At 42.2% G+C, this 27,913-nt stretch overlaps 1 long non-coding RNA gene across 2 annotated transcripts; it reads right to left on the reverse strand.

Moving 5' to 3' along the window:
• Positions 1-13,277: 13,277 nt before the first annotated feature.
• On the reverse strand, positions 13,278-25,232 carry LOC307166673. Of its 2 annotated transcripts, none has more exons than XR_013822669.1 (5): positions 25,182-25,232; positions 14,792-14,906; positions 14,635-14,683; positions 13,971-14,031; positions 13,278-13,494 (listed from the first exon to the last, which is right to left on the reverse strand). It is a non-coding gene; the product is annotated as an uncharacterized lncRNA (long non-coding RNA). The 2 variants fall into 2 exon arrangements; XR_013822670.1 differs by lacking the exon at positions 25,182-25,232 and adding an exon at positions 15,211-15,410.
• Between the last annotated feature and the right edge of the window lie 2,681 nt (positions 25,233-27,913).

Genomic DNA, 27,913 nt, shown 5'->3' on the forward strand with positions numbered 1-27,913 from the left:
TACTGGAGCTGGCCTTCTAGTACGGGCTACTAGAAGTAGGCTGATCCGCCTCGACGGAGCCTATCTAGAACACATGGGAGCAGAGCGATCGGGTGAAAAGCGTATAGGCGTAGCCTCAGCCATGATCGGCCCAATGGGGCTGGATGGGTGAGAAAAAAACCACAGTGGACAGTGGGACGTCCCTCGAGACGCGAACAAATCCACTTCAACTGGGCTGAACTTCTCACATATCGACTTCACCACCTCAGTGTGAAGTCTCCATTCCCCGGGCCTCAGCCCGGGCCTCGACAGAATGTCTGCTGTCTGATTCTGGTACCCTGGGACGTGCATTGCTCTGAGAGATAACGGTTTCCACTGGGGCCACAAGAGGATCTGATGCGCCAATCTGGATAGAGGGTGCAATCTTAGAACCCCCTGAAGAACCCCCACATGCGTGGTGACCCCTGAAGTCTGGGAGGAAGCTCCTCGGAACCCTGCCATCCATGACCGCGCCCCAGCCTGTGAGGGAGGTGTCTGTCAAAGTGGCTTTCCAGCAACATGAGGCTCCCAGCACAGGGCCTTGGGACAGAAACCAAGCTTTTTTTCCACATAGATAGGGAACTAAGGCATCTGCATGTAACCCTGATCATGCGGAATGGGTTCCCACTCTGGGAAGACCTCTTGGTTTTCAACCACAACTGCAGGGCCCTCATGTGCAGCAGGCTGAATGGAATGACGTTGGACGCTGCTGCCATGAGTCCTAACACTCTATGAAAATATTACAGTGATGGCTTGGCCTAGCTTTATCCTGGTCACCGTGGCCAGGATGGACTAGATCTGTGCCTGCATTGTGACTGAGTCCCACACCACTCCCAGGAACGTAGTACTCTGGGCTGGTGCCAACACGCTTTATTTCGTGTTGAGTCTCAACCCCAGGCTCTGGATGTGGGCAAGGATGACATCTCGATGCCGAACTGACAGCTCTTGTGACTGGGCGATAAGACAGTCATCGATAAAATGTAGCACCTTGATACCCTGAAGCCTCAGCAGAGCTAGAGCTGCATCCATGCATTTGGTTAACGTGCGAGGGGAGAGAGCTAGGCTGAACGGGAGAACCCACTATTGGAAACGCTTCGCCCCGAAAGCGAACCTCAGGAACTTCCTGTGAGTTGGAAGAATGGATAAGTGGAAGTATGCATCCCTTAGATCTATCGTGACAAACCACTTCTCAGATTTGATCTGACTCACGATGATGGGAATAGTGAATATCTTGAACCTGAATCTCCTCAGAGACCGATTCAAGTGTCTTAGATCTAAAATTGGCGCAACCTCCCATCCTTCTTGGGAACTATGAAGTAGCGGCTGTAGAACCCGGACTAACTGTCCGGTGGAGGAACACGCTCTATTAGAGCCCTGCATTTCAGCCCGAGCCCGACGGGCCCCGACTTTTTTACGCCCCTAGGGCCGGGCTTCGGGCCAATTTTCACGTCATAGTTCACATGCGGGCCGGGCCTCGGGCCTTTTTTGAGCTATCCTTCTTTTTATATTTTTAGACATTAATAAAAAAAAAATATGAGAAGCTGACGTCGACGATAGAAAAACAAACATAGAAAGACATTTAATAACCTCATAACTTTCATAATCTTATAATTATTTACACTGACATTGACATGACAGTCGCACGCACGCACGCGCACACACAAGTGGTTTCCCGTCAGCGCAACCAACGATTCACCTCATGTGCAAATAATGGAGAATATTAAGAGAAAAATTGCGAGTGATAGAAGAGAGGACTGGGTTAAAATCTTCCACTGTGGATATTCTTTTTCTCCACGATGCTCTGTAAGAGACTATTCTAACTTTTCGTTTGATTGTACTTTATTTTCGTTTAACTGTTGGAAACGTCTGATGTTTTTCGTTCGATTGGACTTTATTTTCGTTTAACTGTTGGAAACTACTGGAAAAAAAGAATGGCCATGTTCTGTGGTGCATTTTTGAGGTAAGATAACCTGCAAGTTTGTTTTTGATTTATTTTATTTAATTTGTTTAGATTGACTATTGCTCATTTCGTTTGCGAGCGCTGTTGCGAGCAGCCTGAGCCTGCCTCAGTATTTAAAAAAAAAAATTACTCACTGTGGTTTAATAAATAAACATTAAACTAACTGTCTGTGTGATATGCTTGAAGTGTTTTACATCTATGGATTTTATTGTAGCTGAGTAAAGTATTAGCGTTGATTTGAGAGGCTAAATTGATCAAACATGTTTTACTCGCTGTTGGCTCGGCTTGCTTGGCCGTCATTTTTTTTTTTAAATGCTCCCAACATTTGTCTAAATTAGCTTAATAAAGAAATGAAAAGAAAAGAAACATAACTAACAAAACGGACATATTTTAAAGGCAGTCTGCCGCTGTGAAGAAAAAAAAAAAAAAAAAAAAAACGGGCTCGGGTCGGACTCGGGCTGATAATTCTGATGAGCTGTCGGACACGGGTCGGGCTAGGGCCTGAGCGTCTCGGGCCAGGGCCGGGCTCGGGCCTAGATTTGAGGCCCGTGCAGGGCTCTACGCTCTATGGCCTCCTGTACCAGCAGGGAGTTTTCTTCCTGTTCCAATACCCGACCCTGCACTGGGTCAACTGCAGTCCACACCACCCCGCTGAATTTTGGTGGGCGGAATCGAACTGCAGCCTGTAACCCTTCTCTATTGTGTGAAGGACCCAAGGAGAAATATTTGGCAGGTCTTGCCATGCTTTGAAATATTCTACTAAGGAAACCAGTCTCTCAAGACTGATTTCGGGTATTTTTCGAGATTCGTTCTCAATCCCCTGAAGTGGCTTTCCGGCAGAGTTTGGTCGAAACGAATCTCGATGTGTGGATGCGAGAGCTGCCTGGCCGCAAGCCTGTGGGGCAGACAGAGCAGCGTGCGTTTGCTGGAAACCGATGTGACCCGAAGTGCACTTGACGGCGGGATACAGACATCGATTTCCTGAGGGCTCCCCAGAGGGTAGGCTCTTTCGGTTTCATTCGCTCTTATTCCTCCACGGGGAGGACAGCCCTGCTATTTTCGTCTCGTTTTCAATACCCTGAAGCGAAGGACCAGCAGGGAAAAATAGAAAACGATTTTAAATAGAAAGCGTGTGTTCGCTGCTCATCATTTTAATTCCTCAGAATTAAATGCAGCCATAAACACTGGATAAGTGAAACATGGTCTGAATGGTAGGCTGATTTAAAATATCTAACTAATATTCCATCATTTAAATTTTCTCAGAATTAAATGCAGCCATTATCACCAGACAATACTGTTTTAATATGTATTATTATATGGTCTCGTAATCTACAAGCTGCCTCGGCAAATGCGAGATTCGAGCCATTTCAATATTTGGCTTTCATCCCTTAAGAAGAAAGTTAATAGGTGCGAGGCAGAAACATCCGACAGCGCACAGATGTACGTGTCAAGATATTTCTCAATGAACACTGCCAGCACCCTCAGGAGCTGACTGTGAATGCGTACCCAAACAGTATTATTTCACAGCTTGCATGTGTCCCTTTTATTGTAGACCCGTAATCTACACGCTGCCTTGGCTATGGAAAGCCAAGAGCGCCAAAAACATGTGAATTTTAACACGTCAACAACACGTATTTCATGTGTATTCATGTGCGTGAAATAGGCGTTAAATACGCGTGACAAATCAGCGCGTTAAATATGCGTTGAAATACATGTAAAAAAAAAAACAGTTAGTGGGTTAGTAGGGTCAGTGTCATTGGCTGCTGAAGACTTGGGTCTTACCATTTCTGTGAGTTTAGGGGGGTGTAGGCTACCGTTCATAGATTAGGCTACCACTATTGAACATGCTTTAGATCAGCTTATTTAGCCTATTTATTTTGTCATTTTCTGTATAACCTATAGAAATAACATTTAAATTGCAGTTTTATGAAAATTTTGTAAAAATAAAATTGCCTTGTTTTTCTCCACTCATGCCTTTTTGTAAATAAACACATTAGTGGACATTCTAGCTTTAACATCAAAGCATTAACATCTGTGTGGGGAAATCAGTTACAGTAGAGGTAAGCAATCAATGCAGGTTTAAGATACAGACCACTGTAATCAATATCTGTCTTTGGAAAACAACATGAGCTTTTGTTGTGCTTACATTTACAGCTATCGCAAGCAGATGGCGCTTATTGAAACCTTTTTGTTCAGAGATTGGGCACTCATCACACAAACAGTAATTAGGTACACAGGTGATATTATCAATTTAAATGAATTTAAAGACTTAAAGTATTTTAATATGGTATTTAAGACTTTATATATAGTATAACGCGTTGTCTTGTCTGTCACTCTCGCTGTAAGGAAATACATTGTTTTCTTTTTATGAAAAGTCCTTTACTTTTTTATGACTAAGTACTTTAGGCGAAAAGTACCCGGATGACCTAATACTTCTGGCGAGATTCTGAAGTGCGCATACGATGGACACTTTATTATCCCATGATGCCACGGGAGAGAGAAGTTGTCGTTATATATGATGTTTTATTAACAAGGTTCGGGAGGAGCAGGTGCAGATAATTAACCCAATTAGCACAAGTGGAGATCAATCTGTAATCAACTCAGGACAATATAAATAACAGCAGAACCCACCTCTGTCCCTTGACAGTTTATTCAGCATATTTGTTCACACTTTGTGCTATCATGTCACGACACCAGCTCTTCCCATCTGAAGACGAGTCTAACTTCTCCCCGGATCATCAGCCGCAATCTGCCGATCCTAGGACCACTCCTTCTCCGCCCGACATCACATCTGAGCCCCAGGCTTCTTCGCGAGGCCGCCGGCCTGCTCGAACAGCCACACACTCGCCTAGACGCCGAGGCCAGCCCTCGCCTCCACCAGCGAGACTTCAAAATTCCTCCCCGGCTTCTTCCAATCGTTCGGCCGTCCCAACAATTCCACCTTAGGAAGTGGACAGTCATAGGATTGCGGCAAGCGCTGATAAATTCGATTGTTCAGTTTTCGTGAAGGATGAAGCGTAGCCTATCATTGCAATCAGCCAACCTCTCTCCGCAGTCCACGCTAGGGCTGTGCGGTGAAGGAATTTCCCTTGCGGTAATTTTGAGTGGCTTAATAGCGCGCTATTATCGCCATTTATCTATTTAGATATATTTATTTGTCGCTATTAATAGGTTTTAACATGGTCAGCATGCAAAAACGAGTAGCCTACATTTTCATTTACCAATGTAACCGAAACTAAACAGCGTCTCTGCGCATTGAAGGCTGTCTATCAGCGCGCATTACATTGTTACGGCAATGGACTGTCTTTGAGTGAATCATTAAATCGTTCATTCAACGAACACGTTAAAAAATGCTGATTATTTTAAAGATAGCAATGAAACAAGTTGTTAAGCTCCACTTTTCAAGGCTGAGCTGACCAGCAATGCGTCGCATGGGTAACGCTGACGCTTAAATGGCTGTTTCAATGCGTGACTCACTGCTTTTTGATTCCCGCGGCTTCCTCGCGCCGTGGAATGCCGACCAGCGCTGTCGCTGATGCCATTCATGGTAAATCCCCTTAAACGTTAAGAGGATGACACGACCCTTTTCCCTTGGACAGGGAAAGCTTTTCACGCATATGACTTGACTTGACCTCAAAGACAGACGCAGGTAATCGCACGCGCCCAGTCGATCTCTCATTCAGCTGTCTGTTAAGTCTTAAGAGCAAATCAACGAAGCCTCAGTACAAATCTCCATGATAAACCATGTCTCGTTATCATTAACTTATTTAACATTCTATACACAAGCAAAGTTCAAAACAAGAAGGGTATTACCTTATGAGAAAGAAAACATGCAAAAATCGCGGTTGCTACGGTTACTTGCATTACTCTGCGATGGGCTTCTCAGTAGCGCGGTTTATCATTTTGCGCGACAGCCCTAGTCCACGCTGGCCCCCAAAGCGGCCAATAGGCAAGTAAAGCCCGCAAAGCTCCGGATTCACTTTGCTCGACAAACACCATCTCACCGCACCAAATCCAGCTCGCTTCCAGCATCAGACCACGCGGTTGGCCTTAAGCGAGCTTGGGCCGCGCCCAGTTTCCTCCACTGTCAGACCTCACCATAAATAACAAGGTGCCCAAATTTATGCAAAGCTTTGTCTTTTACCATAAGCCGTCTATTTTGAACTTCACTAAATGAACTTCCCAGACAGTCAAATTGTTCTAAACGCGAACTGCTATCTTTGCTCGGCCACTTAAACTTCAGACGTGCATAATCCTGCAAGGATTTCATCTCTCACCTCCTTTTACTTGCGTCTTGATTAACGCACAAGTCGAGCATCGGCCCGCCAAGCCCCACTCTCCTTCTCCCTTTGTTCAGCCTCACACCGCAGGAGCTTTCTTCAGGTAAGTTTATCCACTGCCGCAGCAGTGATGTCTCCTCTGTTCCCAGAGGAGCTCAATTTCTCTGGCTAATTTTTCTCCAATGTCGCAGCAATGATGTCTCCTCCGCTCCCACTGGAGCTCTGTTTCTCTGGCTATTTTCTCCACTGCCACAGCAGTGATGTCTACTCCGCTCCCACTGGAGCTCTGTTTCTCTGGCTATTTTCTCCACTGCCGCAGCAGTGATGTCTCCACTGGTCCCGGAGGAGCTCAATTTCTCTGGCTAATTGAATATCGTCCAGGTATTTCTCTCAGGTCTTCTAACCAGAGCTTATGTATTCCAAAGTCGAAGCTGAGGTGCAGGGGTGACCGGGCTTTTTCAGTAGCTGCCCCCAGACTGTGGAATGCTCTACCTTTGCGTATTCGCTCTGCATCATCTTGGTCTGTTTTTAAATCTAAGTTAAAAATGCATTTGAATTGGCTTGTATTCAATGAGGAAGTTGTATTGTAAGTTTTATTTTAAGGTTTGTTGTTTTATCTTGTTTTAATTATATTATATTGTCTTATGTTTACTACAGTATGTGCAGCACATTGGACAACTTTGGTTGGGATTAAGGGTGCTATATAAATAAATTGACATCATTTTTCTCCAATGTTGCAACAGTGATGTCTCCTCCGCTCCCACTGGAGCTCTGTTTCTCTGGCTATTCTCTCCACTGCCACAGCAGTGACGTCTCCTCCGCTCCCACTGGAGCTCTGTTTCTCTGGCTATTCTCTCCACTGCCGCAGCAGTGACGTCTCCTCCGCCCCCACTGGAGCTCTGTTTCTCTGGCTATTTTCTCCACTGCCGCAGCAGTGATGTCTCCTCTGCTCCCGCAGGAACTGTTTCTCTAGGTAAGTTTCTCCACTGCCCTAGCAGTGATGTCTCCTCTGTTCCTGCAACAGCTCTCTTTTTCTGGCTATTTTCTCCACTGCCGCAGCAGTGATGTCTCCTCCGCTCCCACAGCAGCAGTGTTTCCCTGGCTATTTTCTCCACTACTGCAGCATTGATGTCTCCTCTGCTCCCGCAGGAACTGTTTCTCTAGGTAAGTTTCTCCACTGCCCTAGCAGTGATGTCTCCTATGCTCCCACAGGAGCTCTTTTACTCTGGCTAATTTTTTCTACTGCCACAGCAGTGATGTCCCTTCTGTAGTACTTCTCTATTCATAATTAAAGAGCACTCAATCTCCTTTCTCCTCTTTTCTGTCTCCTCTTTCTGTCCAGCGAGCATTGGTCTCACAGCGGACGGAGTGAGAACTTTCCCGGTAGAGCACTTACGTTTTCTCTTTTTTATCCAGCGAGCATTTGGTCTCACAGCGGATGCAGTGTGAGAAAATCTCCCGGGCAAGCACTCATTTTCCTGTTTCCTCTCTCCGTCCAGCGAGCATTGGTCTCACAGCGGACGGAGTGAGAACTTTCCCGGTAGAGCACTTACGTTTTCTCTTTCATCCAGCGAGCATTTGGTCTCACAGCGGATGCAGTGTGAGAAAATCTCCCGGGCAAGCACTCATTTTCCTGTTTCCTCTTTCCGTCCAGCGAGCATTGGTCTCACAGCGGACGGAGTGAGAACTTTCCCGGTAGAGCACTTACGTTTTCTCTTTCATCCAGCGAGCATTTGGTCTCACAGCGGATGCAGTGTGAGAAAATCTCCCGGGCAAGCACTCATTTTCCTCTTTTCCGTTTCCTCTTTATGTCCAGCGAGCATTGGTCTCACAGCAGACATACTATGTACTTATCTCTACTCTCTTCCGTCCAGCGAGCACTGGTCTCCCAGCGGATGTAGCATGTATCTGTTTCCTCCTCCTCTGTCCAGCGATCATTGGTCTCCCAGCAGATGTAGCATTCATCTATGTTTCCTCTCTCCCATCCAGCAGGTACCGATTTCCCAGCGGACACAGCAAGAAGTCTCCCGGCTGGGCTTCCAAAATTTGTCACTCCGCCGTCGACTGATAGGACCCACCAGCCCGAAGCCGTGAGCTGCTCCTGTCGGAAGCGATATGGGCCCTCTCGGTCGGCCGTCTTTTGATCTCACTGCTCTCTCCCCCCCCATTCCCAAATCTGGCTGCTCATTTGTCAGCCAGTAGGCCTGTCCGCCTAGCACAGTGAGCTGCTCCCGCCAGAGGCAACACAGGCCCTTCTGGTCAGGCGGCATAAATTATGCTGTTCCTCATTCATCGGCAGATATGGCTCGCCCGTCCAACGCCGTGAGCTGCTCCCGTCAAGAAACAACGCGAGCCTCCCTCGACTGGTTGTTTCAAATTACGTCTGCTTCCCACTCGTGAGCCAGCAGGCCCTCAAGCAACCAGGCTTATTCTCAAATTGCCAGCCCGCCAAATTTCTGCGTTTTGGGGGGCTTTTTAGTCTGGCGGCTGTCCTTTGCTCTTTTTGCTTTTTTGGGGGAGTACTCTGGGTTCGGGCAGAAATTCCGAGCTCGGAGCCCTCCACCCGGACAGCACGCCAAATACGCATAACCTTTACTGTAATAATTATATGTAGATGTGAACTAGTGAAATGATGTTTTATTAACAAGGTTCGGGAGGAGCAGGTGCAGATAATTAACCCAATTAGCACAAGTGGAGATCAATCTGTAATCAACTCAGGACAATATAAATAACAGCAGAACCCACCTCTGTTCCTTGACAGTTTATTCAGCATCCCACCTCCACCCCATCTCCTCACTTTTAGTTCCATCTCCTCACTTCTAGTTCGATCTACTCTTACCAACGGGGGGAGTACTCTGGGTTCGGGCAGAAATTCCGAGCTCGGAGCCCTCCACCCGGACAGCACGCCAAATACGCATAACCTTTACTGTAATAATTATATGTAGATGTGAACTAGTGAATTGAAAATTGCGGAAAATGGAGACGTGGCTGTATTCAAGTTTAAGTAGCCTACTTTAGAAAACACTTTTTGTTTCTTTGTGATTAAATTGTATTTGTTTAACATCATATAAGTAAACAATTGACTTGTTAAAAGTTTAAATAATTTAAATTGAGGGTGTCCTTTTCCAGCCAATTCAGAAAAATTATAGTTTTATCACTGATATTACGGAATAGACCGAGCTAATGTAATGTTTTCTTCAATCAAAGACGTTTGTTGTTTAGCAGTTTAATGAGATAGTTACGAAATAGTTACGATTTTATTTCTGCTTTACCAGTGTTGAAATATTTGTTGGCTACATAGCAAGCTACTGTTAACAAGTGTACCTCAGCTTGTCCACATAACATTAATAGATTGACCTCATCACATCACTGTGTTGATTTTGCAGGGGCTGATGAACACACCCATGTTCTAATAGAGTGGAGAGAGTGGCTAATGAAGCCCTTCACTGGAAAAAGAAATGCTGCAATTAAAGGGCATAATAAAATTATTGAGTAAGTATACAAGACAAATGTAATATATAATTGTATTCAAGTGCTGTAGATTCAATGGTAAGTTAGTTGTAGATGTAAACATTTCTACTCAAACTCTTACTGCATTCCTTTTATCCTTGTTTTCTGTGCATTTATTGCATAGTTTTTAATCACAGAGCAGAGGCTAGAGGGCAAAATGTCTGCTGTTCAGATAAAAAAAAAAGGGAAAACCTTAAACAAAAATACAAAGTATTTTTTTATTATTATTGTAGTTCACCCCAAAATGAGAATTCTGTCATGATTTAATGTTTGGCCCTGTAATGCAATAATTTAACGAATCATATGTTTTACAATATAATTGACTGTCTTGATATTCTGTTTTCAAATATTTGTAAGATCTGATATGTCCACAGACTGGGGTGAGCACTGAGGATGGGGATGTTACAGCAGCATCCTGGAAATGGTATTCTGCCATGGATGAGGCAATTCGCTCCGTGCACAATATGGCGACCGTTGACGTTCGAACTTGAGTGTGTGGGCCAGTACTTCTGGTGATCTGACAGCGAGAGCGGGAGACAACGAGAGCTAGAGACAACAGCGACCGAGTTCCATTACCAGAGAGATAATATTTTACAATGAGTGTTTTTAGGATTCAAGAGAGGCAACTTGCCTTTCAGAGGGTGACAACCTCAGCACTTCATTGTTGTGTGCCGTTGTGTACCGTTTCGTCACGTTACAACAAAGAAGTCAGCTTTCCTGCATTCCCCGTTGACGCTGCGGTACGGGCTGAGTGGATGCAGAAGATCCGGAGCGATGACTTCAACCCAACCAATTTTTTAAATGCATATAATTTTCAGTGTATTTCACCTGTGTGTTTCTATGCTTTCTATTACGCCATTTATTTTGTGCAAGTGAGATGAGTAAAGACCATCTGTTTCATAAATCATTATCTGTCTGTTGTTTATAAGCAGCACAGTAGTTTACAACGTGTAAAATATACACAAATTTAGCTATATTAAATTGTTTGTGGTACCTACAGTTAAAAATGTAAATGTAAAATATGTGATGATAATATTTATCGAGCAATTGATGTAAGTAAGTGAAAATATATGCGCAGAATTGAGAAAATAGTATGTAGATAAATTATAGCCTATCACAGGGCAAACGTGTGAATGTTCACGGTGCATTTTATGCAAACAACTCTAATCGTAGTTGTAACTCTATATTTACTGTAGACATAATTGTCATTGCGTATGCGTATGCAGCATGAGTCAAATACAATCTTCTGTTCGTGAACAGTTGTATTTCATTCATTAATCAGACTATGCATCCGTGCATTTAATTGCCATTGGCTTGTGTGATAGTAATAAGGATATTAGTAGTATTTTAAGTGATATAATTAATTCTATAAACAACTATAAGAGATCATTTTCGGCTTTCTCCAGCTCCCTGCACCGGGCATAATTCGAAACCGGAAGTGTCTACCCCCACACTCGCTGATCGGAAATCCAACATGCCGGCCACGTGCAACTAGCCTATAGGGGGCAGACCCTCCATAACACCACCCACCCTTATTGACTCATCTGGCCCGGATGTTGCTGTTACCTCTCCATCCTCAGTGAGGTCAGAGCGTAAGAGTGGGGAGGAAAAGAAAAGATTTTGAGGAGCTGATCCGAGAGATGGAGGAGAGGGAAGCTGAAAGAGCCAGAACACCATAGCAACCACCTAGTAATACCATAGTAATCACCTATAGCAACCACCCAGAACACCATAGCAACTGCCTAGTAACACCATAGCAACCACCCAGAACACCCTAGCAACAGCCTAGAAACACCCTACAACCACCCAAAATACCTTAGCAACCGCATAGCAAACACCCAGAACACCATAGCAACACCCTAGTAACCACCCAAAATACCTTAGCAACCTCCCATAACACCATAGCAACCGCCTATTAACACCATAGCAACCACCTAAAACACCATAGTAACCACCTATCAACCACTCAGAATATCCTAGCAACCACCCAAAATACCGTAGCAACCGCCTAGCAACCGCCCAGAACACCATCGCAACCACCCAGAAAACCATAGCAACACCCTAGCAACCACCCAGAACACCCTAGTACCCGCATAGCAACACCATAGCAACCACCCAGAATACCCTAGCAACCACCTAGCAACCCACTAGAAACACCCTAGCAACTTTAAACTACTTCAAACTATACTTTAAACTTTAAACTACTTTAAACTTCTATTTTAAACTTTAAACTACTTTATACTACAGGGCTGTTGAATGCTTGAATCTGATTGGTTGAAGAACGTTCTAAGGTGTGCATTATTTTCAGGGAAACACACAGCTAAAGTAGTTCCAGGCAGGTCTTGACCGCATTACAGTTCCATATCACTTTGCGTAGTTAACTGTAATAACGGAAAATAGGATACAATTCATAACACGAAAAAACATGCAGCCCCATGCGCTTGATCTGCAATTTTCAATGTCTAGCTTCACAATCAATGGAAACATGCAGTTTAATTTGAATAAATATGAATATAGGAAAAATGTAAAAACTGAATATAGGGTAAATAAATGGATAGTCCTGCAGCACGGATTTTTATTGCAGATAATAACAAATAAATAATTATTGATAGGCCTACTTGTTAAAATGGCTTTGTGTTTAATTTATTTGGCTAGTCTACTGTCATCTGTCAATAATATAAAAAAGAATGAACAAATTAATTATAACAAATTGAATTAATAAATAAATAATAATATTGACGCACATGCTTTTCTGTCTCATTATTGCAACATCTCTCTCTAATAACTGCATTAATAACTGCATAAAGCCGGGGACACACTTTAAGGCCGGTTATGAATGCAATTTGATACTTCCCAGCAAACATTTAGACGTTTAATGACCGTTGAAAAGACGTCCGTCCGAGACGTCCCGTCATGGTTGAAAAATAGTTCCAAAATGAAAGTTGAACCGACGTCTTTGACGTCGTCTGGCCGTGAATTCCACGTCTTTTCTGCGCGTCCCTGGACGTCTAAATGGGTTTATTTTTTTAGTTCTTCTGGATGTTTATAAGATATATATATATATATATATAATCCTGCATATAAAACAATCACACCCATATTGTGTAACATCGTGAAAGGCAATCATTTAGGCTATTTTTACACATCTGAACTTGACAAAGGCTCTAAAAAGGTCCAAAATCGGTCCGGTCAGACCTGAACGTCTATAAAACCGTTTAATCACGTGTACATCAACACATTATTTGTGGACTGAAGCAAAAAATAGTGCTATAATTTAGCACAACATTTTATTGTGAATATTACATTTGAAATGTCTTCCAGTTGTTAGATATAATACAATGTGGTAAATTCTGTGGTAATGGCATTTTCTCTAACAGTTTCACATTAAGGTTAAGCAGCAGACATTAATCAAACCAGAATATAACAAAAGTACAGGAACAGTCAATGCATTCTATTTTTAGAGTCTTTCTATAATATTCCATCGATGAATAGAAGTCAGAGCTGTGGCAGTACTAAGTTTCAGTTACTAACAGTCTTGCATTACTGTTAAACAGCCATAAATAAAAGTTTTTAGAGTCTACGAAGTTTATGGCTTTATGGTTTTTGTTTTATGGCTCATTTTTAAATCACCCTCAGCTGTTCCTGGAGCGTTCTTCAGGTGTTCCTCCACTGCTGCATCAATGTCTGAGTCTGCTATAGCATTTGGGCTCCACCTCATCACAGCATCTGAGGAAAGAGAATATGGTTTAAAAAAAAAAAGAAAAAGGCTAATTTCTAGGTAAATATACTCTTTTTTTTTTTTGAAAATGTTGGAAAATAACCATGTTATTTTACTGCATAATAATCTTATGCCAATAAAAGATGTTCTGCATTAAATGTGTTCGAATAGTGAAAAAAAAGAGATAAGATCAAGATAATTGGCTAATTTATATGTTTCACATGTGAACAGCTAGCTCAGTCTTTGAGCATCATCCATATTTACCAAATCAATCTCTGATTTTATCTTACAAAAAAAAAAAAAAAAAAAAAATCACGCTGTTCACAATAATTAGAAATATATAATATTTCTTTCACTTTCAGTTGACATGGGGTAAGCACTCCTTGAGAGTCTGGTGCCAGTTATTTCAAAATGTAAAGATTTGTAAAATGTAAATTCAATTTCGGACAACCCCATGGCTGGAAAAGACCATTAGCACACATACCCTCACTTTTGTGCTCTCTCCCGAATGCAGCGGTCCAGAGGCAAGACAACATTTGGAAATTCTGTTAATGAAAACAAAACACACACAAACTTAAATAAGAGGGTAGTTAAATAAAAACAGTAAACAATATTGTTTTATTTTAACTACTTTGTGGATGTAGCAAAGATTTAGACTTCTTGTAATCCAATTGGACATAGTCAACTATTGTAGCCAACTAGCCATATAATAATCATTCACAATGACTAAATCCAAGGTAGCCAACCCTGGTCCTCGAGAGCCACTCTCCTGCTTGTTTCCAAACTATCCCTGCCCTACTTACTGCTGACTAATAGTGGATCAGGTGTGCTGTCAGTCAGAAGCTGGAAGGGCAGGAATAGTTGGAAAACAAGCAGGGCAGTGGCTCTGGAGGACCAGGGTTGGCTACACCTGGTCTACATATGTTAAATTGTGAAGTGATAAGACTGCTGTTCAAATATACACTTCACAGTGTAATACTGCATTAGTTACTATAAAATTAGCTGGCTGTACTTTAGCTTTTTCTTGAGCAATGACAGACATTTTAGGCTCTATATTTGTAACTGTATGAACAATTATTTAGAAAAATGTATGTTTGCATTTAAGGTATATTGTGTATAAAATAAGATGCAAATCGCAAAGTTCTCACATAAAATGGGGTGTCCTCTGGGACTGGGATGATAATGCAGAATTTGGAACTGGAGACATTAAAAACAAATGGGTGAAAAATATTTAAGGTAAGAAAGGACACTTTAATCAATAAACACCATAACTATATGGTTAAAAAAAATAAAAAAATAACACACCTTTATGAAGGACATTAAACAAGAAACAAATGCAATGTCTCTTTGGTTCTGCCAGATTGCCTGGAGAAGGATTCCTGAATTCTACGTCTGACAGATGGCTGTTCGTTATGTGACCCTGAAAGAAAAATGGAAACTTAATGTAATTTCGTCAAGCACAACAAACAAAATCACGTTTTAAAAATTTCACTTAAGTGATTACAAAATTGGTAATCTTAGAGTATGGTTAGAGAGCAACTTTGTAACAGAGCAAACCTGAGCCATTAACTGCCTTAATATAGAGAGCACATTAAACTGCCCTCCAAGTGACAATAATACACTCACAATACATTTCAAATATGATCAAAAACTGAAGATTCGTTCTTTGCATACAGACAGGATTTATATTCATTATGCAAAAAGGCACGGCCATAAAGCATTACTTAAGTATTTAAAGCTGAGGCCATAGGTGAGGAATCAGGTAAAGTTAGTCTCCTTCCTGATACTTGACTATTTTCATTGTGCATTAACCTCACCTGCACAAATAGTTGATTTTATGGTAGTGTAAGATATAAACACAGTAAATCACAGAAACGCTTTGGGATATTATGTTAACATTTATGCAAAACACCTCCTGACTCATGAAATATCCTAAATGGTCCGAACTAATAAACGGTCCGTAAGCACAAACGAGTAGCGCAGTTTCATTCCGCTTTCTTTTTTTTTTTTTTACCATTCGCTGCTGGGCAAATGTTGCGGTCGCGCCAGCGCGACCTATAACAAAATTTGGTCTCACCGGCAGAAAAAAATTAGCCTGGTTCTACCAGACTCTCGTACATTTAATTTGTACTTGTAAACTCTTTGTAAAGAGTCTGTCCCCTCTCCATTGACAAGCGTTAACTTCATTGAAGGTGGATACTCTGTTGAAGCAGAGAATGTCTAATGTTACATTTATAATACAAAATGTACTTACCCAACAGCAGATTTTTAGTATTCGGCAACACAACAATGCACCCTCAAATCCTGCTCGCCTCGTGGTTGCTATGCGTGGTTGCAGAGCCCGTCTGGTGGTTGTAGAAAAACGGGAAAATGGCTACTTTATCGCGAGATAATATATCATATCGTTGGATTTTGCAATATCGCGAGATTTGCTACAACATCTCGGTGGCACAGTTTTGACCTGTAAAGCACGTCAGTGTACGTCTTTTCGAACCTCTTAAAACTACTTGGGGCACTTAAATTAATTATTGCAGTATCAACCAGTGTAAGCATAATTGCATATTTCATAAGGATTTCATAGAGGGTCATGATGGACAATAAATGCACGTGTAAAGGACGTCACCTACTGGACGTCCACTTAAAACGACTAAAATGCAGTGGCTTTGCAATCACTTAACCACACTGGGCACTTTGTGATTATAATTTATTTAAACAAGATAAAGTAAATATATTTACTTTGTATACAAATCGTGTATTTCATATAAAGATAATTCCTGTTTTTTTTCTGTCTTGCTAGACGTGTAAATTACGTCAGTGGACGTCTTCACAACCTCTTAAAATCTAATTGGGCAATTAAATTAATTATTGCAGTATTAACCATGCAAGGATTAAGCACAGATTTTGCATATTTCACAAGGATTTCATAGAGGGTCATGAATGCACGTGTAAAAGACGTCGCCAGGTGACGTCCTCTCACCCGATACAATATTTATTGAACTACGTGTAACCCATATGAAACATAGGGCTACTAAACCCATATATGTTGTTTAGAGGTGTAGTTCTATGTTTTCCCCACCAGAGAGTGCAATACATTAGAGCGTCATAAACAGAGTGTATCAGGATTGGTAGAGAGTGCTACGCGCAGTTTTCATGTTTTGTTAGATCTCTTCCTGAAACCGTGTGTAAGCTGTGAACAATTGCTGGTATGTAACGCAACATAATAGTGTGAAACTTTGATTATATACAAGTATCTACACTGATAAGCTCCTTTATTAGTAGAGCATCAACTGTGAGCACGAGAGGAGCAGCCTCAGTCGGGTTGTTGCTGTTTGAAACTCCGGTGAGTTTAAACATTTATTTTGCCAGCCTGTTGCTAACCTCAGTGAGCAGAAAAAAATCCCTGTAAAGTTCAGATACTAAACATAAAAAACCAATCGGGGTTATAAGACATGTTGTCTAATGTTTCAGTGTACTTTGGTGCATATTGTATCATTGTATTTATGCTCTCAAAAGATCGTTAGCTAATCACTAACCATTAATCATTGATGGCTAAGTGCCAAGCTAATAGTTTGCATTGTATTAAGGAGGATTTATAGCTTGGTTGAAGTGTTTGAAACTAAAGTGCAATACATTCATTTTTGTTGGTATTAAAACATTTAGTTAATGGAGTTAAATACTAATGGCACACTAATGATTTGTAGCCAACTACAGTGTTTGTTTTGGTTTATTACAATGTTAAATGTGTTAGCACTGATAATTTAATTCAATTCATGTTGAAAAGCGTTAATATTAAGATGTGTGTTACCCTAAAAGCAGCTAAGGGAAAAGGATGTTACATATAAATGTGATGATAAATAATTAATTTGTCAATGTTAAGTGCAAATTGTGTTGTATAGAAGTTCATATGTATTTAGTGCTAAAATACCAGTTGCCATTACATGTGGTAATTCATTTTACAGTAAGCAAGGTATGTCTTTAGCCATTGGTCATACGCTGTTAAATGCACTAAATGACAGAAATAAGTTAATGAGATCTCATGTTGGAAATGGAGAAATAGAACAGAATAACTTACTACTTTACACTGCTTGTGTAGGTTGGTTTTTTTTGTTATTTTGATCACTACGAGAGAAATAGACGAATCAAAGATGGCGAGCCCAGCCCAGAGTGACGGTGGATGGTCGTGAGAACGGTGTGGCCAGCCGTGGGACCAGCCACCGAGGACGTCGGACTAGTTTCGTTCAGACAAGATACAGATAAGAATACACTTATGCTATTAACTCTACCCGGGTAGTAGTACTGAACTTTATACACACACACAAAAGGACCAGGAACTGAACTCTGAACTCAATTTCATACTCCTCAACTTAAAGGAGCATTGAGCTGAAGTGTCAGCTCACACGGACATTTTCTTTTCTTTTATTACTGAAAGAGCTCTATTTTTGTTTTATTTTATTTCATTCTTGGTACATTATAGTACTGTGATCATTGTTGTGTTCCCTGATGCAATAAACTGACAACTGTTCAACTCAATACTAACTCTTTTGTGAGTCACTCAAGGCAGACCACACCCGGACCTAGATAGATGTTAGTTGCCCGGTTCTGGTATTGGTTAGCACTAGGGGCGCTACACAAAACTTGGCGAGCCAGCCAGGAGTGGTTTTGAGTCCTTATTTAGTGAAAGTTGAACAGTTTGGCACTTCTATTGCATTCCACACTGGTAATTTGCCTGAATTTATCTTGCTGTCCAAGGGTAAATATGGATGTAATTCAGTCCCAAAACGTAAAAGTACCTGATTCTGTCTTAGTAGGAGGTGTAACTGGTGATGAGGCAGACAATGAAGTTATGGAGTATTTAGGGCAGTTTGGTTCAATTGGAAGGATAATTCAGGTGACTAGCTCTGAGCCCCAGTTTAAAGACACAGCCATTGTGGAATTCAAGTCAGGCGAAGCCGTTCAGTTCCTTCGGGAAACCTTGCCGTGTAAAAGACCCAGTAGTAATCCAAATGTTGTCCACCATATTCGGCTTCTCTCTGAGCTGTATGCTGCTGACAAAAGTTCAAGCTTAACCCAGTCTTACTTAACTGAGCTGAGGTATATTGCTAAGCTAAGTGGAGCAGACTTTGAGAAGGTTTTGATAGATGAGCTGGTTAGAATTCAGGAGTCTACCCAGAGCCATGACACAACTGAATTAAATTTGCCAAATATTAGCCAGGAACCCCAGCCTGCTAGTAGCCCAGACCAAACTGAACCCCCTGCCAATGTTGACCAACCTCCTATGAAAAAAGATGGTGATCTGATCCACCCCCTTGCACATGACTCATTTCCATTTGCTGCCGGTGCAGGGGCATCACCATCACCCTCACATGGGAAACGAACCCTCTACTTACCTTCAGAGCAGCTCATCACTCCGGAAGTGCAGAAGGTAGTGGTCGAACATGTCATTAAGAATAGCGACATATCTTCTCAGTATCATGGTCATACCAAACTGAGACCGTTCTCAGGAAAGGTCCCTTGTCCCTATTTAGAGTCTGACTATGACACATGGCGCAACAATGTTGAGTTCCACCTCACAGATGCCACCGTGTCTGACAAACATACTGTCAGGAAGATAGTGGAGAGCCTTCTTCCGCCTGCTGCTAATGTGGTTAAGCACCTTGGGCCTAATTCTACTCCCCATGACTACCTTTGCCTTCTCGACTCCGCCTATGGTACTGTTGACGACGGGGATGAACTCTTTGCAAAATTCCTGAACACCAATCAGAACTCGGGGGAAAGGCCTTCTGGGTATCTGCAACGTCTGCAGACAGCCTTGAGTCAAGTAGTCAAAAGAGGTGGCATTGCGGCCAGCGAGTCAGAGCGTCAACTGCTCAAGCAATTCTGTAGAGGTTGCTGGAATAACAGCCTAATCACAAGTCTCCAACTTGAACAGAAGAAAAACAACCCACCCCCGTTTTCTGAGTTACTTCTTTTGCTACGTACTGAGGAGGACCGGCAAGCTGCTAAGTCCAGCCGCATGAGACAGCACTTAGGGGTTCCTAAATCCAAAGCCCAGTCAAATTCTCTTTCAGTAGGAGACCTTGTCACTGATGACATAGACACAGAAACTGCTGCAGATAGGACATCCCCCATCAGTGCACCTAAGCTGGAAAAGCAACTTGCAAAGCTACAGGCCCAAATAGCTTCTTTGAAAGCATCTTTAAGCAGCAGCTCAAGACAGGCTTCTGCTAAGCCAAGCCAGAAGTTAAAGTTTAAAACCAAGGCCTCAACAGAAGAAAAATCCTCATCCTCAGGTGAGTCAAAGCTCACAAGAAAGCCTCGCCCAGGATATTGTTTCAAGTGTGGCGAGGAGGGCCACATTGCATCCTCCTGCAGTAACAAACCAAATCCCAAGCTAGTTGAGATAAAACGTAAAGAGTTGAGACAAAAACAACAAGCCTGGGAAGAACAAAACAGCCATGATTTAAACTGAACTCAGTTTCTGAGGAGGGACTATCAGGAACTGAAATAAAGTATGAATGTCCCAAAACAAAACCCTTGACTAAAGCCTTCAGTAACCCTCACAAAGTGGAGCGCCAAATTAAGCTCCCGAAAGGACTTGTAGGACAGAAATGTACAGCTGATGTTATAGTGTCAGGGGTTAACTGTAATTGCCTCCTTGACACTGGGTCTCAAGTGACCACTGTATCTGCTTCCTTCTACAACAGCAATCTGTCAGAACACCCCATTCAGCCCATTGACGGTCTGGACGTTGAGGGTGCTAGTGGCCAAAATGTTCCGCACTTGGGCTACGTACCTCTCATCCTCAAGTTTCCAAAGAGCTTTGTTGAATCTGAGCCTGAAGTTTCTACTTTAGCGCTAGTAGTTCCAGACTTACGCATTAACTATGACTTACCTGTACTGGTTGGAACAAATGCACTTGATGTCTTGTATGATGAATATTGTCACGGAAAAAACCCAAACGACCTTTCTTCTGTCTATGGCTATAGACAACTCCTTCGCACACTTAAGCTCAGGAGAGAAGTGAGCTCTTCAGGGAGAATGGGTTTAGTGACCCTTAACGACAAAGGACAGCCAGTGATACCTGCTCAAGGAAGAGTCCTTCTTGAGGGCAATGTCAAGGCTAGTTCCTTTGAAGAATGTGCAGTAGTTGAACAGCCAACATTATCTATCCTGCCGGGTGGGATCTTTGTGGAGTGCTGTCTTGTCACCTTGCCTAAGCAGAACCCCCACAAATTACCTGTGTGGATTAGGAATGAAACTGAGCACGACGTGACACTCCCCTCCAACTGTGTCCTTGCCGAGCTTTTCACTCCTGAGGAGATCTATGACAGCTTACCTGCTTCAAACAAAAATGTTGATTCTGTGAAATGTTGCACTGCCGCTTCTCAGTCAGTCAGTGAACCTACCAAGGAAAAACTAACATTTCACTTTGGTGATTCCCCTCTCCCAAAAGAGTGGAAGGATAGGATAACCAAGAGTCTACACGCTTATGCTGATGTTTTCGCCCAAAACGATCTCGATTTTGGACACGCATCCAAAGTGAAGCACCACATAAACCTGAAAGACGATACACCCTTCAAACAAAAGTCCAGACCAATTCACCCAAACGATTATGAGGCAGTACGGAAACATCTGAAAACACTCCTGGATGCAGGAGTGATTCAAGAATCAGAGTCCCCTTACTCATCGCCAATCGTGGTGGTCCGGAAAAAAAATGGAGAAGTCCGCCTTTGCATTGACTATCGCAAGCTAAATGCGTTGACGATACGAGACGCATATGCTCTCCCTAACCTTGAGGAAGCATTCTCAGCCCTTGCTGGATCCAAGTGGTTTTCAGTAATGGATCTCAAGTCTGGTTATTATCAGATTGAGATGGAGGAACGTGACAAGCCTAAGACTGCTTTTGTGTTCCCTTTGGGTTTTTACGAGTTCAACCGTATGCCCCAAGGCATCACCAACGCCCCTAGTACTTTCCAACGATTAATGGAGCGGTGTATGGGCAGTCTCCATCTGAAGGAAGTACTTGTATTCTTGGATGACATCATTGTGTTTTCAAGTTCATTAGAAGAACATGAAACCAGACTTTTACATGTCCTTCAGCAATTGAGAGAAAATGGCTTGAAAATTTCTCCAGCAAAGTGTCGGTTCTTCCAAGGCTCAGTGCGCTATCTAGGGCACATTGTTTCCAGCAAAGGGGTGGAGACTGACCCCGAAAAGGTCAGTGCACTCCGCACTTGGCCAAGACCAGAAACCCTCAGCGAGCTCAAGTCCTTCCTAGGCTTCGCAGGGTATTATCGCCGGTTCATAAAGGACTATTCCAAAATAGTCAAACCCTTGAATGACCTCACCGGGGGTTACCCACCGTACAGGAAGGGTAGAAAAGTAACACCATGCCCTGGGAGGTTCTTCAACCCCAAAGAACCCTTTGCCGACCGGTGGACACCTGCTTGCCAAGAAGCTTTTGTGGCGATTATAGACAAACTCACCTCCTCACCAGTACTTGGATTCGCTAATCCAAAACTACCATATGTTCTTCATACAGATGCAAGCACTTCTGGTCTTGGGGCTGCCCTGTACCAAGAACAGGATGGTGAAATGCGAGTAATCGCCTATGCTAGCAGAGGGCTGTCGCCAACTGAAAAGCGGTATCCAGCCCATAAGCTGGAATTTCTAGCTTTGAAGTGGTCCATTGTGGAAAAGTTCCAAGACTACCTCTATGGAAACACATTCACGGTTGTAACAGACAACAATCCGTTAACATATGTGCTAAAGTCAGCTAAACTTGATGCTGCCAGTTATCGCTGGCTAGCCTCACTTTCCACCTTTGACTTTAACATAAAGTATCGGGCTGGGAAAAGCAACCAAGACGCAGACGGCCTTTCCAGGCGGCCCTGTGACACTCTGGCCGATGACCATGTTTCTCTCGAGGAAAGAGAGCGAATTAAACAATTTGCTTCTCACCATCTGTCTTCATCTCCTGCCCAAGCAGACATTCCAGCTGACACAGTCAATGTCTTGTGGCACCGCCATCTTTTAAGTGAGGCTGACAACAACCTACCTTCTATCACCTTGGTAGAGTCCCTTGCCCTTCACACGGACGCAGTGCCTGACATCTATGCAGATGAGGAAGCGGTGGGTTGTTCTACCATACCTACGTACAGTGAGGCAGAACTCCAGCAACATCAGAGGTCTGACCCAGACATTGGTCATGTTGTCAACCTGTTGGAGGTTGGAGATGAAGCAAACCCTAATCTCAGTCCCGATTCTATGGAACTTAAGTTAATGCTTAAGGAATGGAAACGGTTGGAGATGAGAAATGGTCTCCTCTACAGAACCCGCCGATCAGAAGATGACATCACTTACCAGTTTGTGGTTCCAGAGCCCCTAAGGTCCGCTATTCTTACATGACCTCCTCAAACTCCCAGCCTCAGGATGAGCCTATTGTAGGCAGTCCCCCCGAGTCACCTGCAGAACCTGATGGGACATCTCCTGAGATGATTGAAGGAAATGAGCCAGAGATTAGGGATGAGCAAACTGCTACCGGGAACGATGTAACTTCACCGGGCGTGACGAATGTAATTCCAACGGTTATTGAGTATGACAGTGGTGTTTCTCCTGTTAGTCTAGAGGACCCTGTAAATGGAGAAGCTGTTGATGAAGTTCAGCAAAACGAGTTGCCTCAAACACAAACCTCTGAGACAACTGAAAACACAGAGGAAAGTGAAACTATTGAGGATGGAGAAACAGATGACCCTACACGCAAATCTGAGAGGTCACGGCGGCCACCAGACCGTTTCCAGTACATTCAATTGGGGAAACCCTTAATATCCCTTGCACAGAGTCTTTTAGAGAGCTTTAACCAAGCACTTGACATCGTTGGGGGTAATGATAGTTTCCAAGGGGACCCCATATCCAAGCATGAAGGGACCCATGCAGAGTCAAGGGGGGAGGGTGTAACCCATATGAAACATAGGGCTACTAAACCCATATATGTTGTTTAGAGGTGTAGTCCTATGTTTTCCCCACCAGAGAGTGCAATACATTAGAGCGTCATAAACAGAGTGTATCAGGATTGGTAGAGAGTGCTACGCGCAGTTTTCATGTTTTGGTAGATCTCTTCCTGAAACCGTGTGTAAGCTGTGAACAATTGCTGGTATGTAACGCAACATAATAGTGTGAAACTTTGATTATATACACGTATCTACACTGATAAGCTCCTTTATTAGTAGAGCAACAACTGTGAGCACGAGAGGAGCAGCCTCAGTCGGGTTGTTGCTGTTTGAAACTCCGGTGAGTTTAAACATTTATTTTGCCAGCCTGTTGCTAACCTCAGTGAGCAGAAAAAAATCCCTGTAAAGTTCAGATACTAAACATAAAAAACCAATCGGGGTTATAAGACATGTTGTCTAATGTTTCAGTGTACTTTGGTGCATATTGTATCATTGTATTTATGCTCTCAAAAGATCGTTAGCCAATCGCTAACCATTAATCATTGATGGCTAAGTGCCAAGCTAATAGTTTGCATTGTATTAAGGAGGATTTATAGCTTGGTTGAAGTGTTTGAAACTAAAGTGCAATACATTCATTTTTGTTGGTATTAAAACATTTAGTTAATGGAGTTAAATACTAATGGCACACTAATGATTTGTAGCCAACTACAGTGTTTGTTTTGGTTTATTACAATGTTAAATGTGTTAGCACTGATAATTTAATTCAATTCATGTTGAAAAGCGTTAATATTAAGATGTGTGTTACCCTAAAAGCAGCTAAGGGAAAAGGATGTTACATATAAATGTGATGATAAATAATTAATTTGTCAATGTTAAGTGCAAATTGTGTTGTATAGAAGTTCATATGTATTTAGTGCTAAAATACCAGTTGCCATTACATGTGGTAATTCATTTTACAGTAAGCAAGGTATGTCTTTAGCCATTGGTCATACGCTGTTAAATGCACTAAATGACAGAAATAAGTTAATGAGATCTCATGTTGGAAATGGAGAAATAGAACAGAATAACTTACTACTTTGCACTGCTTGTGTAGGTTGGTTTTTTTTGTTATTTTGATCACTACGAGAGAAATAGACGAATCAAAGATGGCGAGCCCAGCCCAGAGTGACGGTGGATGGTCGTGAGAACGGTGTGGCCAGCCGTGGGACCAGCCACCGAGGACGTCGGACTAGTTTCGTTCAGACAAGATACAGATAAGAATACACTTATGCTATTAACTCTACCCGGGTAGTAGTACTGAACTTTATACACACACACAAAAGGACCAGGAACTGAACTCTGAACTCAATTTCATACTCCTCAACTTAAAGGAGCATTGAGCTGAAGTGTCAGCTCACACGGACATTTTCTTTTCTTTTATTACTGAAAGAGCTCTATTTTTGTTTTATTTTATTTCATTCTTGGTACATTATAGTACTGTGATCATTGTTGTGTTCCCTGATGCAATAAACTGTCAACTGTTCAACTCAATACTAACTCTTTTGTGAGTCACTCAAGGCAGACCACACCCCGGACCTAGATAGATGTTAGTTGCCCGGTTCTGGTATTGGTTAGCACTAGGGGCGCTACATACACGTAGCTAAAAGTCAAAATAACAATTATACATGCAACCCCAGAGAACTGTAGACATGTACAAATGTATCTGAATGCATTTTTAGGAAGTGTTCGGTGTTACATATTTTTACCGATTTATGCCGTCCTACCGCGACTATTTTTGGCCAGGGACACGACGTTGCTGTCGGACCAATGTTTGCTGGGTTATGACTGATCATGCCCAAACGCGTGTTCAGCGCGTTCAGTCTGTGTTCAAAGTCGGTGTTTAAAATCTGCTGCAGTCGATGAAAACAGTCAGAGAATGTGTCAGCCAGCATTAGTCTGCTATAAGTGGCTCAAACCTCCGTTACTAACTCTAAAATGACGTTTTGGAATTAGCAACGGAGGCATGGTATTACATGCGTAAGAAATTAGTCCTACATACAAGAGCGTTTTAATGACAACAACTTTACAAACGTCTTGAAATACATAATCTGAACAATGTTTCGAGGTGTGGTAACTGTAGTATAAGCGGAATAATTGACTTCTGGCAGTTGAATTATTAGAAAAATAATGCACACCGAGGTGTAACGCCCAGCAAACACATACGTTGTGGCAACGTCTGTGGCACGTTGCATTTCTGCTATGGCAACGTCGCTGTCTACGTGCTGGCTATGGGAAGCCAAACAAACCAAAAGTGGGACGAGACAGCGGGGGTTTACAGAGCTCGCGCCGCGCTTACATGTCATCTGCGCGGTTCAATGGTCCGAGCCGCGCGGCCGATTCGTCAGCGCAGCGCGGACGTGTTTCCTTGCGACACTCAATGGGCAGCGCGGCGCGAACAATCCTCACCAGCGCTGCGCTGACCAATTTAAACAGCGCAGCGCAAACCATACATGCAAATAAATGTACAATAAAGAAACCCCTCCTTCCTTACAAAAAATTGGTTTTTCTCTACAGAAGACAAAGAAGATGAAAGACAAGATGAAATGCATACATTTCTTATGTTTATTATCTTTAATAGTGTTAGTAAAGAGTAGGCCTAGTGTTGTGCGTCGATACTTTGAAGAACTGCACATATGTATAGAGGCTACGGAAAGAGCTGTACAAAGCTATACCTCTAACAGAAAGTATGGATATAGTACAATCATATATGTACAAGGCTAATTAGCCCTGGCATATTTAGATTTTGTCTATTCATCAATGCAAATGCTGCTATGCAAATTTAATAGGATGTGGATACAAGTTATTATTGTTGTATTTAATTATTAAAGTTATATTAATTAATTGTGTATTTATTATATGAATAACATACTTATGCATTTGTATAAATTAGGCTGTTCTATTTATTTATTTTTGCCCAAGCATTTAAGGTTGTGAGGATTTGTGTAAAGTTTATATAACCTAATGTTGAGTTTTATTATTTTTGTGAGTTGTACTATATTCACAGATTGGATTCTTGTATTTATTACAGTTTTTCACTTCTGAACAGCGAAAAGTTAATACAAATTGAATTTGACTGTTCTTATTTACAGCATTGAATAAATGCCATTAAAAATCTCAACAGTTTTACATATAAACACAACATAAGATTGGCCCCACTGTATTAATTGTGGCCCCTCTTGTGCCCCCCAGTTGAAAAAATCCTAGAATCGCCCCTGATTGAAAGTCATTGAAGTTTCTGCTTTGTACAGCTCTTTCCGTAGCCTCTATACATATGTGCAGTTCTTCAAAGTATCGACGCACAACACTCTTTACTAACACTATTAAAGATAATAAACATAAGAAATGTATGCATTTCATCTTGTCTTTCATCTTCTTTGTCTTCTGTAGGGAAAAACTCCTAAACTTCAGCAGAGAACCAATTTTTTTGGTAAGGAAGGAGAGGTTTCTTTATTGTACATTTATTTGCATGTATGGTTTGCGCTGCGCTGTATAAATTGGTCAGCGCAGCGCTGGTGAGGATTGTTCGCGCCGCGCTGCCCATTGAGTGTCGCTAGGAAAAACGTCCGCGCTGCGCTGACGAATCGGCCGCGCGGCTCGGACCATTGAACCGCGCAGATGACATGTAAGCGCGGCGCGAGCTCTGTAAACCCACGCTGTCTCGTCCCACTTTTGGTTTGTTTGGCTTCCCATACTGGCAACATTGTAACAACGTAGAATTGTAAGACGCGACAGGGCTGTAGCAACGTTGTTGCGCGACATTCAGCAACTGAGAGACGACGTTCTGACAATATTTTTATATGCTGCTATCATAGCATTTTGTTAGATAATTATATACTTTTTATCGTTTATTGTTTATCTATATTATTATTTAATGGGGCTATCAACACCTGCAAGTGGACACTTTGAAGAGTAAAAATGACAGAAGGTTTCGTTAATTCAACTTTATTAAAACTGCATATGGTAATCAAATTGCACTTCCAAAAGTAATACATTTGTGAAAAAAGAAAAAAAACGAAATAAACGAATATACAAATTTATTTTAATTATAATAAATAAAACATAAAAAGCAAGAGCAGATCAGAACATTTAATGAACAAAACCGGGTCTGTATGGCAGACAGAAGCCGAAAGCCGGACGAGAGGAGCAAAGAAACGAAAGAGACTAAATAGCGGAAAAATCAAATGAAAAACTAAACAGTGCGAGCGAGGCTACATTAATCACATTAGAAATTAAAGTTGTAGGTTGTGTTTGATAGCTGAGGTAGGCTAAATTAAACGCAATACTCACGTATCCTTGCTCGATGAAGAACGAGACAACACAATGAGCCCAACAGGTGGTTGGAATTTAAAAGGCTGATTTTCCCGCTTCAGGGCAGTGACTAGTAGGCTACATTATGTAGTCCAGTGGTTGTCCAGACACCCTCGGCACAACCTTAAGC

This window comes from Squalius cephalus, assembly GCF_949319135.1.
Source record: "Squalius cephalus genome assembly, chromosome: 11".
NCBI classification, from domain to species: Eukaryota; Metazoa; Chordata; class Actinopteri; order Cypriniformes; family Leuciscidae; genus Squalius; species Squalius cephalus.